General features: G+C 40.8%; 1 long non-coding RNA gene across 2 annotated transcripts in view; it reads left to right on the top strand.

The window, feature by feature from the left end:
* The window catches only part of LOC120933062, a 117,509-nt gene that overhangs the window by 50,332 nt on the left and 52,457 nt on the right, over window positions 1-14,720 (top strand). The window contains exon 3 of one of the 2 annotated variants that reach the window (XR_005748056.1): window positions 685-774. The exons of the other annotated variant lie outside the window; for it this stretch is intronic. This is a non-coding gene — a long non-coding RNA (uncharacterized LOC120933062). The remainder of the gene's footprint in view (window positions 1-684; window positions 775-14,720) is intronic. 2 annotated transcript variants of the gene reach the window in all.

The following is a 14,720-nucleotide window of genomic DNA, read 5'->3' as shown; positions in this document are numbered from 1 at the left end:
CGTTCTGCCCCCTTGCTGTGAGTGACAGGTTATTTACATATCTCATGCAGTAACCTGAAGACAGGCATTATTTTTAAATTACCACCCCCACTCCTTTTCTGAAGTCATGTGGTTACTTTTCTGGATTTTGACTGGATGTTAGTGATCATAGCAGAATTTAGAGTAAGGAATACACAGGAAAAAATGCATGTTGACAAGGGGAGTGTAGAGGAGGGCGGGGAGTCTACTGATATCACAACTCCACCCACCGAGCTCCAGACAACAGACCCACCCACAGAATCTACAGTTTTTCAGTTCTTATAACAAACAGAGGGGAAACATTTGACAGGTAAGGATACATGCAGGAGACATCTATATCCTTATAGATCAGCACTATGGCAGTAGTTTAGAAAGGATGAGAGTTGGTTTACATCCACTTTAATTTAATTTCTATACTTCCCTTTCAACTTTTGGGCTGACACTTTCGCTCCAGTACTTGATAATGATTTTGACAACATCCTGACACACCAATGGTGCTGTGAAAGTTTAACAAAATGTCATTATGATAGTTCTTTATTACTTGATTCCTTGAGATTTATTTAGCCTTTTTCTATGAACATTTGTCTTCAGCTTACATGTACCTAGTTACAAGATGCTTTCCTATCTCTCTGTTGTCAGTAAATAATGGCCTGATTCTGTCCTTAGTAAATCAACCCCAAGGTGTCTGAAAAGGGAGAGATTATTGATGACCATGTGTAAAGATCAGCCCAATTTCTAGGTCTGGATCTATAACTGGTAAGTGTTTCTTATACCTTTAGCAGCTCCTGTTTCCTTAAAGCGGTTGTATAGTAAACATTTTCATTTTCCATTTATTTGTGCATGGCATTATTTTCAATCGATTGCTAGTAGCCTTTTTTTTTCTTGCCTCTTTAGTTGTGAAGTTACAGCTGTATTAGCTGGAAACGTTTACCCCGCATGTGTCGGATCCCCATTCATTCCGGCAAGCAGAGCCTCTGCCGGAAGAATTCTTTGTTTATGTCGGGGCTGCGTCATTTCCTCATTTAGACTTCAGCCCCGACATCCCACGATGCTTTGCCCACATTCATCACAAAGAGCATGATGGTTAGCACGTGATACGTGAAGAGGCTTGAATATTGTTACCGTAATGCGCACGCGAGGGATTACAGAGAAAAGAAGGAACTGTGGGCGGAAATACTAATAATAGAATAAGATTTGGAAGACCACAATGGAGATGGCGCTGGCTTACTAGCGGAATTACACTGTACAAGAACAACAATTATATACAGTAAGACAAACAATGTGGATAAACATATAGTAATTAGGGCTGTTACTGATCAAAAATTTTCTGTTCGATTAATCGTTTTTTTTTAATCGATTAATCGACTCATTTCGATTAATTATAACGCACATACAGATCCAACTACTTTTAGCTGATCTCCTTGCAGGCTGATTCCCAATGCAGCCACCAACCACTGGAAAATGGATAGCAGGATACAAAAAACACACAAAGGCAGCGCTCGATGGGAATAGCATTAATACTTTTATAGTCTTCAAGTAGGTAACCAAATAAATATTGCACTGGAGATAAAATCGATGTAGCTACATAAACTGTAAAAATGGTGTGAGTAATACCAAACGGTAGAAAAAGCAGTCATAAAAACATGTAGCTAAGTATGATACTGGTATAAAAATGTGTACAACGATACCACTGCTGAATCCAGATGAGGAGAGGTTAACATCAGTCCGTCGGCATGTAGATGTCCCATGAAGGGAACTATCACAACTCCCAGTGGATGGTTGTAGAATCCCAGGTTGATAAAGGGAAGTGATAGTGGGAAGTTTAACAGCCCTTGTGTGTGGCAGATAGTAAGGTCCCGCCGGCATGCAGATATGAAGGCACAGCAAAGGAGCCATTCAGATGGACACGGCAAGCCCCGCCGGTGTCCGTGACGTTACTGGATCTCCGACGGAACTCCCTGAAGGCCCAGAAGCCGGTGGAGAGGTGAGTACCAATCAAAAGAATTTTAATCGATCAAAAAGATTTTGATCGATCAAAAAAATTAAAGATTAATCGATTAATTAAAAGTTAATTTGCACAGCCCTAATAGTAATCAATCAATTGAGAAATATATGGGCTTTATGAATATGTTAATTGTTCTGAAGGCATCGGAGGGTTTACTACCGCTTTAAGGCAAGCAAGCCTACCAATACCTGGTTGCCCCCAGGTCTGCAACACAATGCTTTATTTCCTATCCAGATAAGAGCGTAACAGACAAGGAAGGGTACCTGTAGTCTCAAGGCTGGTCAGGCAGATGACCGTGGCTGATAGGTTAAGTAGTGGATGTGAATATATTATTTTTGGAGAGTAAGGATATTTTTTAGTGTCACTTTAAGTCTTGCTTTGTGATGCGGATTGCCCTAAGTATATTAATATCAAATATTGTTTTACAGTTCCATCCAACGCCACATCATCACATATCACAAAATGAATCAGTAGTTGTGTTGACAGATTGCTCACCTAGATTGTGCTGACTCCCACATGTTTGGTTATGATACTGTACAACTTCTGATGTACTTTTGATGTAGTGTTTGGTGCCCTTTCTAATTGTGGGTTTCTGTGTCTGTTCAGTTTGTAGTGAATGCCAAGCAATTTGCTGCCCCTGAACCTGTGAACTGTTTGAACTCTAGTACGGTATGAATCAATCCATACTTCTGCTGGCTTTAAGAGATCACGCACCACATACAGTACTTGTTTTATAACCTTCAAAGTCCCAATACCCCAAAAAAAAATAACCTGTAAACTCCAATACACTAACACACAGGAACCGGTGAAAATTATTTTTTGTATGTGTACAGTTTTTTTGTAATAATAATTATTGCAGTAAGTTGAAAAGTGGCTGGTTACTATGGAATTTACTAGTTACTATGGCATAACTTCTCTTTGCAATGCCTTATTTAACCAGCCTGTCAGCTTTTATTGTTTCCTAACAGTTTTGAAGGGTTTGAGTCGGTCATACATGGATCGAAATGTAAATCCATGTATGGGATATATGATCAACTTCTGTGCAACCAACCTGTCCGGTTGGTTGAGGCACAGGTAGCATGAACACACTGTGGAAGTCCCCTCGCTGTCACAATTACCTGCTGGTTGAACGAAGAAAAAAAAAGAAGAATGTTTAGGCTGCCTTAATATACCACTCTTTAAATAAAGCCTAGAAGTTATTCCCTTATTAGCCTGTATAAATAAGCTGCACTTCAACCCTTATCTGATGGCTGCATGGAGTCCCAGCGCTCAGTACTTACTAAATGCAGATCACAATTTCAGCTTACGCCTCTGCCTTATCTCAAGGTCTGGCACTAGATCAAGCAGATGGATGACATCAGGGGGGTTCTAGGATTGTGAAAGACCCAGGGCACCCTTGAACACTCTGAGAAGGTGAATTCTGAGGCACAGGTAGCATTCAGGTAGACATTCAGTGGTGAATGTCTATTTGATTACAAAGGTTGTATTTTATTTTTATTAAAAAAAAATTGTTATACTTACCTGCTTTGTGCTACCTTGCTATGCCAGCATTCGGGTAGGCTCGCTCCAGAGCCACACTCCTGCAAATGGGCATTGTCCATGACCCCAATCTGTCCTTATTGGCTCATTGGCTGTGATTGACAGCAGCAGGAGTCAATGGCTACCACTGCTGTGTAAGCCAATGAGGAGAGAAAGACCCGGGAGAGCCGCTGCTCTTTTTGTACTTTGCTGGATCGAAATTAGGTTCAAGTTAGTAGAGGGGGGGAGGGGTGCTGGGGAAAGAGCTGCAGAAGGTTTTTTGCATAGAATGAAAAGGTAATAAACCTTCTGCCTTTAGAACCACTTTAACCTTGTGGTCAGTGGTGAGTGCCCCCATAACTTCATGGTAGGTGTTGGATGTCCCTTTTGTTAGTGGCCAATGGCAAACTGACCCATTCGTTGGTTGTCAGTGGTAAGTGGTCCATTTATTTGGCAATCACTGGTGAGTCCCTATACATCAGTGCTGATTGCTCCATTTGGTTGGTAGTCAATGGTAAGTCCCCATACATCGGAAGTCCCCTTCAACCTGGTGGTCAGTGGTGGGTGTTGTTGGTAATCAGTGGGGGCTCAAAAATTGTGGAATAGTGTTCAGTGGTGACTTACCTTGGGTGAAGCTGCATCGGTCCCATTTTGCTACCTCCCACTTCTTCGGTACTGGAACTATGCAGACAAGTGGGATATCAGTCTGCCGGCAACTGGGGATGTCACAAGGACAGAGGCAACAGAAGCAACAACAGGAACTGAAGGTTAAGTGAGCAATAGTTAACCCAGTGAATTGATCCGACTCACCTTGGGGAGCACTAAGAAATGTATTTTGCGCCTGTGTTGCACACAGGATTTTTGTACTGCCTACCTCTAAGCAAAGATGCAGGAGCAGTAAGAGGTTGGACTAAGGGCCCTTTCACACGCACGGACCGTATGTCCGCATTTTCAACTGTCCGTTGCGGATGAAAACGGGACATACATGGGTCCCTATGTGATTACGGGTGTCAGCGGATGACTATCCGATGACACCGGTAATTGTCCGCCTCCGCAAAGATCCGCATTTGCGGTCGGAATAAAATCCTATTTTTCTTCCGTCTGCCGGATTGGATGAACACGGACATACGGTCCGTGTTCATCCGATCCCCCATAGGGGAGAGCGGAGGAAAGACAGCGCGGTCCCTGCACAGTGTGCGGGGACCACCCTGTCAGCTGCCAGCTCAGCTAGGATTTTACGGAGGATCCCCGCTGAGCTTTTGCGGACGCACGGAGCAAATCATTACTGATCCGCCCGTGTGAAAGGGCCCTTAGCAGTGTTGAGTCTACTTTTTCCAACCATATTATCTGTAGAGCAGGGGTCCACCCTTTTGACCTTCCATCCATCCACATTGGAAGAAGAGGAATTTTCTTGGGCCACACGTAAAATACACTAACAATAAGGATAACTGATGAGCAAAAAAAGTCGAGCAGATCACAAGTTAACAAACACTGATATAGATGTAGCGCCTGTGTACTTTTTGGTATCGGTGCTAGTTAAATTTAGAGATAGATCAGAGTGTAGTTCAACTCTGATCCAGATTGTTAAGTGCAAAACAGGTGGGCTGTGCTGTGGGCTATTCTGTTGCGCTGGGATGTTCTTCCAACCCCGGTACTGCAGGTGGCAGCAGTGGAGTCAAGGTTTGGGTGCTCTTTCCCAGCAGCCAATCAGGAGGGTTTGACCTCGCTGTGCATGCTGGGGAGGGGTATTTATGAGGCAGAGGCCATTAGTTCTGGGTCTTCTTCGAGTGTGGCACCCACCTTTAGGGTGACCACATCACGGCGCCCCGGCGTTATGGCCTACCTGGCCAGGGGGGTGCAAGCCACGCGGGTGTTCCTGGTTCCGGGACCATGCTGGCCTGGAGCATCTGAACAGCGACGGGGACCCAGTGAGCGACTGGGTTCCCACTTTTGAGGATCCCAAGCTGTATTGCTGTTCGGTGGGGAGTCCGTCTGAGGAGCGCCATTGAGAGGCTGGCGATCCAAAAGGGCCTCGACAAACCACAGGGGATCAAGGTAGCCGGACACTGAAGGATTGATCACCTGTCAGTCGGTACCTGGGTGACAAGTTGAAGGAGATCCAGGCATAACTCATCTAAGGAGGATTACCTCCGTAATTATAATCCAGAAGAGGCCTGTGGCAGAGGTGTCTTTCTGAGGCTCACCAAGGAGGGTCTGTGGCAGAGACTTTATCCTAAAATTGTCCGAGTGATACTCCGGCTGCCAGGTCAGTGAGAGAGGCCTGTCCGGGTACACTAAACCCACTGCGGCGGGAGTGGCGCATAGAAGTGTTACGCTTGGGAGCAGGACTGTTTCCCTATCATCACGCCTGAATCTGCTATTCTCTCTTCTTCTTCAACTTTACTTTCCTCACCACAAGTTTATTGTTTTTACCCGGCTGGGTAATAAAGAACACCTGTTGCGTACATTCCTTTACTTCTACCAAATGCAATACGCATCATTCACCCCTAGGAATTCGGGGGAGCCATGAGGTAATTGTGCCACCCAAAACAACCAGCAGCTCCTCCGGGGGTAGTGCTACATAGATAATGTACCACAGTAAGAAAATTCTATTTTTTTTTATTAAAAAAGTAAAAGAGGGCAATATAAAACCATTGAAAAAATTTACACTGTTTTTGATAAACTAATGCATCAATATCTGGTTTGATAGATGTAGTAGCAATTCTCAATGAATTCTCAAGGTGCTCATCAGATATTTTGGTTCTAATTTTGCCTTTTCATGTGCTTTATCCTTGAAAATATTTGCTCACAAATATACTGTAGGTGCTGCCAAAAATTGATGACATGACTAATGCCGCGTACAGACGGTCGTTTTTTGCGATGGAAAAAAAACGACGTTTTATGTGATGTAAAAAACGACGTTTTTGAAACTTCATTTTCAAAAACGACGTAGCATACAGACCATCGTTTTTTCACAATGCTCTAGCAAAGCGAGGTTACGTTTCACCACTTTTTTCCATTGAAGCTCACTTCATAACTAACTTCTGGGCATGCGCGGGTTTAAAAACGTCGTTTTATACGTCGTTTTTTGCTACACACGGTCAATTTCTGTGAAACAAAAACGACGTTTTGAAAAACGACACAAAAAATTCGAGCATGTTCGAATTTTTTTTTGGTCGTTTTTTTGAAGACATAAAACGACGTTTTGCCCACACACGATCATTTTAAATGACGTTTTTTAAAACGTCGTTTTTTTTCATCACAAAAAACGACCGTCTGTACACGGCATTAGGCGTGATTATGAAGAGTGGGGTAGTTTTCTTTGGGAAGATAAAACTTTTATAAAAGTCCAGTAAAGGGACACTGTCAAATTCTTCTTTAGGCGCATGTGTTCGTTAAGTGTAAATCAATTTTTAGGAAAAATTCCCCCCTCAAAAAAAATCTAAATTTTTAAGTAAGTTTATAATTTTGTGTTGGGCCGCATTTATAGCTGCCTTGGGCTGCAGGTTGGACACCCCTGCTATAGAGCATAAGGACTGTTGCACAGCAGGGGGGAAATCACATGACTGCATGATCACAGGGTCGGTATCTAAAGCCTCATACACACGATCAGATTTTTCTGACGGGAATTGTGATGACAGACTGTTGGTGGACTGTTGTACGCTCCATTGGACAATTGTCGGATTTTCCACTGACAAATGTTGGATGGCAGGCTTTAAACATTTTCCTGGACAACGGTCTGTTGTCGGATTTTCCAATCGTGTACACAAGTCAGTCCGACAAAAGGCCAAAGTACAAACATGCATGCTCGGAGGGTGGCGCTGAAGAGCTGAAAAACCACATAGTACGTAACTACGTTCGTGTTTGTTGGCCGAAAATTGTGTGCCATTTGTATGCAAGATAAGTTCCTGGCCAACGTCCTTCAAGCAAAGGTCTGAGGCTTTGTCTGCAGAAAATCCAATCATGTGTACGAGGCTTTAGTCTTGGAAGTAGAGGCTGATCCAGGACAAATGTTTTGACTATTTTGAAGTGAATGCATTGTTTTAACATGTAAGGGATCACATACATACATTAACAAAGATGGATAAGTGTGGGTACATACAGTACTGTACCTATACAGAGATATATATGATTACATACAAAGTTATGGATGTTATTTGTAGCTCTTTCCTATAATGCTCCTTTTTTACTTTAGGTTTACTCTTCATTTTACAGTGATAAACTGTATTTGCAGAACAGAACACACTTTACATTGGAGATGTTAATAGTTACAATGCTTTAATACTTTTCAGACTCATGCAACAACTTTGTGACAGCAATCTGGTGGTGAATTCTGTCACCGAGAGAATACAACATCATAATTTATAATATTGCCAAATATGACCACTGCATAGATAACTTTTAAATGATTTCAATAAGAAACTGAAAAGCAGATTAAACATAAACAATGACACTGACTGTCTCCTTACAACACAGCTATATACTTAGAATATCTGTATTACACATACAGCCAAAGACGTGATCTGCTTACATGAAAATTATGTCATAAAGCCGACACTACACATAAAATCAAAAAATCTGATGTTAATTATTGTAGGGTCTGTACCATTTGTAAGGATTTATATTAAGTGTTTTTTCTTGTTCCATTCCCTGAACTGCACATGTATCATATTAGACACTATAGAGGCTCAACGTATGTTGTCTTGCAGCTTTGAAATTCTAAAGTCAGATGCAAATCGAAGCATTAGGTTCAGATCCATACTGGGACTAAAAAGCAGTGCGATCATGCAAAGTATATGGGGTTGATTTACTAAAACTAGAGAGTGCAAAATCTGGTGCAGCTGTCGCTTAAATTGCTAGTAAACAAAATAAATTGCATTGCATACTAGCACATACCAGCACATTATGAAGTACTTACCTTAGAACGAAGTCCCCGCATCGGCGCCCAGTCACCACTGAGGCGAGAAAGTGGGTAACCGCTCAAAGAAAACCAGGTGATCTATTTCCTGTGATCCGAGTCTAGGGTGCAGGCAGTGCAATCAAAATGCAGGTTGGGATGAAAGAAAAGAAGCTGGGATAGCCGCACTCCAAAAAAACTCCTCCTTTAATTAAAAATCACAAAACGCATGCCACAGCAAAAAACAGCACAACAAAAGAAAAGCTGACGTTTCGCTCTATGCCTTAGTGCTATGAATAAGCACTAAGGCATAGTGCGAAACGTCAGCTTTTCTTTTGTTGTGCTGTTTTTTGCTGTGGCATGCGTTTTGTGATTTTTAATTAAAGGAGGAGTTTTTTTGGAGTGCGGCTATCCCAGCTTCTTTTCTTTCATCCCAACCAGTCACCACTGAGGGTATACAACTTCTTTAATTAAACAAGCTGAAAGTAGAATTATGGGCAAAACTATATTATTTTTATATTGGATAGAGTAAAGGATTGTTACAACCGCTGTCAGATTTTTTATGGCCATCTCTGTCCCATTGCGGAGATTTCTCTTCACTTCCTGTCCCATAGCTAAACAGGAAGTGAGAGGAAATCCCTTTCTTGGGGACCCCCAGCTTACCAGAACTAGTGTCATCACTGGAAGATTTCTCCTCTATCACTTTTCTGGGGACAACCCTAAATTTGGGATTTTCTTTTACCTAAATGATAATGGTAAACAGGAAAAATAGAGCCGCTGGATCTCCTTAATGGGAGAACAGACAGCAATAAAACTGACAAGGGTTCTAATCTCTCTCCACTCTATCCAAAACTAAAAAAAAAAAGTTTTGCCTTTAGTTATACTTGAAGTTAGAAGCTGAATAGTTTCTGTGCAGTACACCACCCGCAATCGTTCACAGGAGAGGCAGAACGGCGTCTATGTAAACAAGGCAGACAGCTGTCCTTTGAGGGAGTAAAATGGAGATCTTTCCTCCAGTCACAGCATTCCCCTCACAGTTAGAAAGAACTCCCTAGGAGCACACTTAACCCTTTGATTGCCGCGGATGTTAACCCATCCTTGCCAGTGTAATTTATACAGGGACAGTGCTTCTTTTTTTTTTTTTCTTAGCACTGATCACTGTATTGGTGCCACTGGTCCCCAAAAAGTGTCATTTAGTGTCAGATTTGTCCACCGCAATATCGCAGTCTCGCTAATAATCGCTGATCGCCGCCATTACTAGTAAAAACAATAAAATAAAATTCCATAAATCTATCCCATAGTTTGTAGACATTATAACTTTTGAGCAAACCAATCAATATGCCCTTATTGGGATTTTTTTACCAAAAACATGTAGCAGAATACATATTGGCCTAAACTGATGAAGAAATTATATTTTTTTAATTTTTTTTTTATTGGATATGTTTTTTAGTAGAATGTCAAAAATATTGTTTTAAAAAAAAAAAAAAGAATTGTCTGCCTTTTTTTGTTTATGGCGCAAAAAATAAAAACCGCAGAGGTGATAAAATACCACCAAACTAAAGCTCTATTTGTGGGGAAAAAAAGGACATCAATTTTATTTGGGTACAGTGTCGCATGATTGCGCAATTGTCAGTTAAAACAACGCAGTGTTGTATCGCAAAAATTGCCTGGTCAGGCAGGGGGTAAAACTTTCCGGAGCTGAAGTGGTTAAGGGTACCTACGCTTGATTAATAGCTTTTTAAGGTTATCTGCAGTATAGCCATCATATAATTATTGTGGCCTTTAGGCTGTACAACTATAAATGAAACAACAAAAAAACAGAAAAGACATGTAGAATGCACATTGCCACATTGGGGCTTTAGCCAATGTGAGCATGATACTATGGGTAGTTTGTACCATTCAAGCCTAAAATACAGGTCTCATATTAGAAATATAAATACAGCTTTACTGTCAGAACAAACTGCATATATTTAAAAACAATTACATTTTTCCACCTTTCCCAGTCAATGTATACAATAAAAATAACATAATAATGAAAGTCACAGTAATCACGTCACTTTAATGTACTGTACATAATACACCTTTACACAGGTAACCATTGTAAGTCTGGCTTGACATTAAGCAGCAGCATTTGTAAGAGGTATAGTCCATACACTAACAATGAACCTGATGAACCGATAATATTGGGTTGGCAGTAGGATTTAAAAAAAACAAAAAAAAGTTCCAGACTTTCTTGAACTTTGCAAGTCAACAAACATATGTTTGATTTACCAAAATGGAAGAGAAGAACTGAGCACAAAACTGTGCTTCTTGTCCTACGCAACTAGTCATTTTATTAATCGCTAATTGCAGGCAATTGCTATATTCATGGTTGAAGTAAATATGTGCTTACTGTATTACCTGACAAAATGTTGGCTCGTTTGGTCAGCCATTTTTCTGATACATGCACTTCTGTTAGATAATCACTGTGTTATTTCGTGGTTTACCGCAATGGTTATCAGAGTCAGCTTTACTGATTTTTGGGTCAGCTTCCTGAACATTGGTCATAGGTGACGCTACTTATTTACTATCCACCAATCAGACTAGAGGCCGAGAGGTGATATGGGAAGCCACAAAACTGAACCAGAAAAAAAAAAAAGTACACATTTGGAATTGATGCCCAACAACCACTCACTATCTATTCTACAAGTAAAACTCTGGGCAAACAGCGAAATACAAAGCTTAAATACATATATGTTAACTGTTTTACCCATCAAAAGATTTTGTAATTGTGGTCTGCCAGTAATATGATTTAGACCCCATACACACTATTAGATTTTCTGCAGATTTTTGTCTTCAGATTTACCAAAACCATATAATATGAGGTCAAACCTTAAAGCTTTGTACACACGATCGGATTTTCCGCAGACAAATCATCAGGCTTTTGTCCGAAGGGCGTTGGCCATGAACTTGTCTTGCATACAAAGGCACACAATTGTTGGCCAACAAACACAAACGTAGTGACGTACTACATGAAATTTCAGCTCTTGAGTGCCAACCTCTGGGCACCTTCAGAATCAATGCTCACCAAACACGACATTAGCAGAAGGTGCCCAAATGGTGGCGCTCAAGAGCTGAAATTCCATGCAGTACATCACTACGTTCGTGTTCGTGTCACAATTGTGTGCCGTTTGTATGCAAGACAAGTTCATGGCCAACGCCCTTCGGACAAAAGTCTGACGCTTTGTCTGCGGAAAATCCGATCGTGTGTACAAAGCTTTAAGGTTTGACCTCATATGGTTTTGGTAAATCTGAAGACAAAAATCTGCAGAAAATCTAATAGTGTGTATGGGGTCTAAATCATATTACTGGCAGGCCACAATTACAAAATCTTTTGATGGGTAAAACAGTTAACATATATGTATTTAAGCTTTGTATTTCGCTGTTTGCCCAGAGTTTTACTTGTAGAATAGATAGTGAGTGGTTGTTGGGCATCAATTCCAAATGTGTACTTTTTTTTTTCTTAAGTTTAAATGAATTACAGAAAAAAAATTCCAACCAAACTCAATTTTTTTTAAAATGATCCAATTAGAAAAATGTATAAATCATGTGTGAAAGTTTATAGATAGACCCAAGACCGTATTCATTTTTCAGTTCCTACTTGTCCTGAGGCTTACAGACTGATACCTACCAGGAATTTGCACGTATTCTCTAATTCAGGGAAAATGTGTCAAAATTGGTACACAACAGACTACTAAAGGCTAATATAACTCAACTTAGATTACAGAAGCCAGCTTATTAAAAAAATTAAATAATACTGATTGTTTGCTACTAAATACACAACTAATTTCGAAGGGAGCAATGTTGCTTTGAAGGGATGATGTTCACAAGTAAAGGAAACTGGGAACTAAAAATCAGACTGGTCATTCTATATCACTGTTCTGTGGTCATACGTTCTGACAGTCAACTAGAGCAGTGTTTCTTAGTTCCAGTCCCCAAGGCACCCTAATGCCGCGTACACACGAACCTTTTTTTGGCATGTAAAAAAACTATGTTTTTAAAAAATGTCATTTAAAACGATCGTCTGTGGGCTTCACATAATTTTTCGGGTTCGGAAAAACGACAAAAAAAAATTCGAACATGCTGCATTTTTAAACAATGTCGTTTTTCAGGTTGTAAAAAATGATCGTGTGTGGACTTAAACGACGTGAAAAACCTGCGCATGCTCAGAAGCAAGTTATGAGACGGGAGCGCTCATTCTGGTAAAACTACCGTTTGTAATGGAGTAAGCACATTCATCACGCTGTAACAGAGAGAAAAGCGCAAATCGTCTTTTACTAACACAAAATCAGCTAAAGCCGCCCAAAGGGTGGCGCCATCCGAATGGAACTTCCCCTTTATAGTGCCGTTGTATGTGTTGCACGTCACCGCGCTTTGCTAGAGCATTTTTTTTTTAACGATCGTGTGTAGGCAATGTAGTTTTAATGATGAAGCTTGAAAAAAATCGTTTTTTCTAGAGGCTGAAAAACATCGTTTTTCACAAGCCGAAAAATGATCGTGTGTACGCGGCAAAACAGATTATGTTTTCAGGATTTCCCTCTGATAAAACAGCTGTGGCAATTGCCAAGGCAGTGAAACTGATCAAATCAACTGTGCAAAATAATGAAATTCCAGAAATCACGACCTGTTGGGGCACCTTGAAGACTGGAGTTGAGAAACACTGAACTAGAGAATGAGTACAAGAAACAGAAATCAGGTTTCTGGTGGTGGATGATGGAGGTATTATGTAAAGTATGGCTATAGGTTTGGCCCTGGAGTAGATATGCTGCTTAAAACTGAGGACCAGTTCAGATGGTTTGCATGTTGCCATTTGAACACCTTGTTTGAATTTATTATTAGGGATGTTCCAAGCAAGAATTTAAAAAACTAAAAAAAATGCTTTTTGTGTTGGTCAGCTGAAAAAATTCTACTGTACAGTATATCTTCTGTTGCGCATTGTATTGTAAGGACAAAATAATGGCATGGCCACCACAAAAATATATATTGCGCTACAATTTAAGTTAACATAAATTAATGTTAATGCACAAAAACATACTTAAAAACACCATTGCAGCAGGACACTGTTAGGTTTGTATCTTAGCTTAACTCCAGGCAGATTAATGGTGCTTTGTATTTAATAATACATCCTACGTGTGTTTTATAAATGCAACGCGGTGTAAGTACCTGAATTTGACTTGGCATCATCCTCTAGCAATCCCTGTACAGCAGAGCTAAGACTGGGGAAGGGGGGTGGGAGAATCAGTACAAGGAACTGATCAGTTGTGCTGCGATGCAAGGAACATGATGATAAAGGGTGCAGAGTTAACATAGAGATGAGCTCATAAGTGTTTTCCTTCTCCTTTCACTGTCCAGGGTGGGGGTATGGAGAGGACCTGTGAGTGTTGCTGAACTGTGGTAGAGAAAAATCAAATCCCCTTACCTTCCAGATAGGGTGGTGTAGTGTGGAAGAGAAGTGAATATTTCAGAACTGGTTAGACAGATATAAAAAATCTTTGGCAGGAACCCCCCCCCCCCCCCACTATCTGTGATTATAGTTTCCATTAAAAGTCCCTACTACAGTTCTCAGATCAGCAGAGGACCTTGATCAGAGTTGGCTGATCAGAACTCCTCCCAGCACTGCCACTGATCCCAACTCCCCACCAGCACTGCCACGCATCCCATTCCCCCCCCCCCCCACCAAGAAGTAAAAGAAGGAATAACCATGAAAGGTAAAGGAAAAGAGGGGGAGGAACAAAGAAAAAGGGAGAGAAAGAACAAGATAGAAGGCTAGAGAGAGGGATGGGGGGAAAAAACAAGAAATTAGGATAGAGAGAGATAGAAGGGAAAGAAAGGAGGACAAAGAGAAAGTGGTACATCCTAAAATGTACCATAAGGGGTTTAAATACTGTATGAGTGGAAGGGACTCTGGGAATGCTAAATATCCGCGGGTTAGGGGTGCAAATGACTTGTCTTGCCTTTGTTGCTGACAACCCACGCTACGAAAATAATTTTACTGTTAGTGGTCCCCACAACTTGGGAAATTTTATCATGGCGTCATGGCACTTGCAAGGTTGAGAAACCCTGCTCTAGTACTAACACATTTACAGTGCATCCGGAAAGTATTCACTTTTTCCACATTTTGTTATGTTACAGCCTTATTCCAAAATGGATTAAATTAATGATTTTCCGCAAAATTCTACAAACAATACCCCATAATGAAAATGTGAAAGAAGTTTGTTTGAAATCTTTGCAAATTTATAAAAA

This window comes from Rana temporaria, chromosome 3, assembly GCF_905171775.1.
Source record: "Rana temporaria chromosome 3, aRanTem1.1, whole genome shotgun sequence".
NCBI lineage: Eukaryota > Metazoa > Chordata > Amphibia > Anura > Ranidae > Rana > Rana temporaria.
Note: the sequence above shows the minus strand (reverse complement) of the source record. Positions and strands in the feature narration are given on the sequence as shown.